This window comes from Stigmatopora nigra, chromosome 7, assembly GCF_051989575.1.
Source record: "Stigmatopora nigra isolate UIUO_SnigA chromosome 7, RoL_Snig_1.1, whole genome shotgun sequence".
Lineage (NCBI taxonomy): Eukaryota > Metazoa > Chordata > Actinopteri > Syngnathiformes > Syngnathidae > Stigmatopora > Stigmatopora nigra.
The window spans coordinates 4,920,653-4,925,000 of record NC_135514.1 but is presented as its reverse complement, the minus strand read 5'-3'; the positions used below and the strand labels follow the sequence as shown (position 1 = coordinate 4,925,000).

Sequence of the window (4,348 nt, the reverse complement as noted above, 5' to 3'; positions counted from 1 at the left end):
TGGTTTGTATTCATGCAGACTCACTGCTCAGTGATTGTGATTGTTATAAGCCTGTATGTGCATATATGTTTGGTGTGGGCTTTTTGGTAGAGATGACACAGGCCGGCCATGTAAAAAGTGTGTCTGACAGGGGGAGCGACAGAGTCAGCGCTTTTTTCCCCAACCTCCTTGCCCCCCGCTGTTCAATCCATCCAGCTGCTGTCACCACAGGGGAGCAGACAATCTATCAAGGCATCGGGATGCATTCTCCTCACCTGCGCCGCGCCTTTAATGAACAGCCAACATGATCCCGACTGACAAGCAGGAAATGGATGTAATAAAGATTGTTTCTGCATGCTCTTTGCATCCCTGATAAATCACCTCACTGTGCAACAGATTTGGGAGCTTCATGGAAATTTGATTTCACACTGTAAGGGGGAGGATGAAGAGAGCAGTGGGGAGGAGGGGGGTGCTGCAGGGTCACTCAATTTTATTTCCCTTTTCTCCCCAGTGGAGCATTGGAGTGAAGGGTGTGGGGGTTGAAGAGGACTAGAGGAGGTACTGTTTTTTTTTTTGGTCGATTGATGGCTTTTTTTTCATCCCAAATGCTCGGTTAAAGCTGAAATAAGCTTTGGTACAAGGAGGTTTATAAATAATAATATTATATCATTAACACATATGTCTTATTATTGGATCTGAACAATGCATGGTAATTTTTTCAGCACAACACTGCGTTGATCTCAAATACTGCTGGATATGCTTTTTACCATAACTAAATGTTTTGATTCAAAGGAATGGCTACTCGGCACTTTAACTAATACACATTGCCTTTATTTTTAGTCTAACTACTCAACCTACTGAAATCCCACACAAGACCTGTAACAATATTGCCCTAACCAAAATTTAAAAAAATAGATACTGGCAGCTATCCTTGGATTTGTAGTACAATTTTGTGCAATTTTAATACATGGCAAGACCATTTTGAATCATATTACCTAATAAGAGCAGAATCGGTTCCAATCGTTTAAGCACATTACATCTTACAAATTGGCAAAGAGGACTATTTGCTTTTGGATCGTGTCAGTGCAATTAAACTTCCTTAAAGTCTTTGACTAAAAATGAAAATATATTTCAGTTCATTAAAACAGTTGATATTACCATGCAGCATGCGGCCCCCATTCACTACCCCCCTCCAAATTCTATCACAGATGTTTTAATTCAAATGCGAAAGAAGATAAGCAATGGAGCTACTTTCACACTGCATCCCATAAACAAACACACCTAACCTGAAAAATGTGGAGGCAAATACTGCGCTGTGGCCAAATGTTGCACCCACACTCTATTGTAGCGAATGGTGATGGAAAAAACGAGGGGGTGAATACAAGAGAATAATGATTAGACTTGGAGGAAAATAATAGTAGAGGAGGTTGAGAAAGGCATGTGGAATGGAAGAGAGGAGAAGAAAGAAAGGAACCAAATGTGATAGCGAAAAGACCAGCGAGGGTAGAGTCGGATGGGGCGATGCAGATGATATGGGGGTCGGTGGGTAATTTATGATTTAATCTAATTCAGTCTGGACCTGCTGTAAGTCACACAGACCTCATCTGGGGGATACAGAAATCAAGAGAGAAAGACATTAACCTTTCCTTGATGCCAGTGTGTATGGGGGTTTCTTTCTGGCCAAAATCCACCTGTAAACCTTTAGGTTTACCTTCAACAGCTACCAGTCATGGGTGGCCCTGTATGCGGCATCCCATAATTCAGTTAGTCTCTGACATTGATCATTATGAAATTTGAATTACATATCTTTCATATATGATGGTTTAAGTAAATTTCCTTGGGAACATTTAGACTAGGAAAAAAACAGCCCAGGTACAGCGTTGTCAAAAACTGACAGAAAATATCCTTAATGAGTATATTTGCGGGAATGCTCAAGAGTACAAAAGTCAAAATGAGGACAAAATCTTTAGACACACTATGAACAATGAAAATTAATTGCAAAAAACATTAGGTTACTGGCCAGCATTGCAGTGTCTCCTCGGTCTCTACATGATACCAGATTATATCTACGTGCAAAAATGTTTTGGGCGTATTCCTCCGTTTTATTATGGCGCTAACAATGTCTAGGTCTGATTTAAACAGGATTATGCTCGTTTAGTCGCAGCCTTATAATGCACGGTTACACACAACATGTACATAACATAACATGTACACTATTAAGTCACAAAATTAATGAGCCACTAAGGCATTGTGTTACATGTGTGGTCTTCTACTTCACCACAGTGGTATTGTACTTTATAATGCTGAGGGTTGGGGTTAGTTCTTATGAACCAAACTATAAATCTAAACATGACCTCTGGAACTGCAAAGTATACTGCCCGCCCCCCAAAAAAGATCATACATATACTCAAAAATTTTATTGAATTGCCTTTAGTTTTGATTACGGATTTGCTGTGGCATTGTTTCAATAAACCTCAAGTTTTTTTTCCATCCAGTGTTCTATTAACTTTTCACTAAGACCTTGCGTTAAAGATGGTACAGTCAGACCGGTCAAATAGCTGTGATGCTTTTTCCAATACTGTGATTAATTTCTGTTTTTTGTGTCAGTAATGAATGATTTTGGTCAAAACAACGTGATCTCATGAATTCTGTTGGTCTTGTAAAGACTTTCAACCAATGAAACATCGCTAATGGCTGCACCAGCGCCTCCTACTGGAGTGCGACTCATATATGAAATCATCATCCCTCTCATGAGAACCATTTGCTTGGATAAATATTGGTTTTGCGTTGGCCCTTGTAATGGCGCACTGTGCAGGCGGCTTGGCCCCTAAGTGACGCTGTCTGTCACACTGATGGCAGGCCGGCGGGGGAGTCGATGGCACATTGTTGGGTCTCTCCAATGCTCATTTGAATTCGCTCGTCCCCAATCATGCCTCTACTACACTTAGCGACTACACACTTCCACACTCCACTTACACACACTACTCCCACTACCTGTTTGGGTGCTGGTTCTCTCATTTGCATTAAATAAGATGGAAATGGAGCCCTTATTTATGCCAACAGAAATCGAGTGTGTTATTAAGGGCACTATTGTGCAAAAGAGAATATGTCAGTGAGCATACATTACAGGGACTATTTCTGGAGTGGCCCGAGTCACACAGAGGCTAATGCTTTACAGGCCCATGATGACTTCAGTCTGGGCGCCAATACTCTGTGATGCTTGTTTATGGTAGGTTTATACGCAGCCATGTGTTTATTTGCTGGTATCAATTGGCCAGTGTGATTGGCTTGCGTTAATTGTTGGGTAAATGGGATCCTTATATTTTTTGATGTGGTTCTAAAGGGGAGAAGGATTCTCAACGCTTTGTGTTTTGTTCGTGTCCTTGAGCAAAAAAATTGAAGTCTTGAGTTTCATGCATAGCAGCTATGCCACTTTCTCTGAGTAAATATATAAAGGAATACAGGAGTAAAAAGCACATTTTACAGTATATAAGTATTTCAGAGTGTATTTTTGCCCTTTGAGCTAAATGAAATAGCAAGTAGTAATGTTCAAGTGGATGAAATGTATCTATTAAATACAATAATATTCTAATTAAATCAGTTACTACAAATACAGTCCCCATCCCAATCTAGGTCCTATTGTAGAACTAATATTTTTAACTGCCCATGTGTAAAATAGTCAAAAAAATTGTTATACTCTGGTTTTTGATATGAAACATCTATTGACCTTGTTCAATGCTTCTTTTCGTAATGTAACACATACACACCTACACACACAGATGCACTACCACTACACTAAGTCTGAATGGAGATCATCTATGTGGCAATAATCGAAGCTACTTTCATTGCTCAGTACCAACTGGCTTAACCTATTTTGGGTTTTGTTGTCTTCCTCTGAGGCCTTGCGGGAGAAGTTCAGTATTGGGTCATCAGGAAGGGTCGTTCTCCTTTTATCAAACCGTAATGGACTCTCAAGTTGTTTTTGATATTGTAGAGCATCATTCAATTTGTTAGATGTTGCTCATTCAACATCCATTGTTGCCTGGTCACCCTGCAAAATGCCCTCGATGGTTCTTCAATTTCTTTGAGACTGTGATAGAGCAATCCAGTGTAACCTTTATGAGTCCTTAAATCAGGTGATCCTTTCAACATTTGGTAATATTATGTATACGATATGTCCATGGACTCAGATGGTTTATTGTGAATGTTTTTTAATTTTTTTATTCTTTGCCACTGTTGTGTTGTTTTTCTAGAGCTTGTAATGGTGTTTATTAGCATGTTAGAATCTATCTTCCTGAAGGGGTGCCACATTTAGAACCAGATCCTAATACGAGAGCTGTGACATAAATGGTGTAGAAACTAGAAAGCC

At 39.8% G+C, this 4,348-nt stretch overlaps 1 long non-coding RNA gene across 2 annotated transcripts in view; it reads left to right on the top strand.

Moving 5' to 3' along the window:
- LOC144199826 (uncharacterized) overlaps positions 1–396 on the top strand; it is a 27,038-nt gene extending 26,642 nt beyond the window's left edge. For both annotated transcript variants that reach the window (XR_013326974.1, XR_013326975.1), the window contains exon 3: positions 131–396. This is a non-coding gene — a long non-coding RNA (uncharacterized LOC144199826). The remainder of the gene's footprint in view (positions 1–130) is intronic.
- The last annotated feature ends 3,952 nt before the right edge of the window (positions 397–4,348 follow it).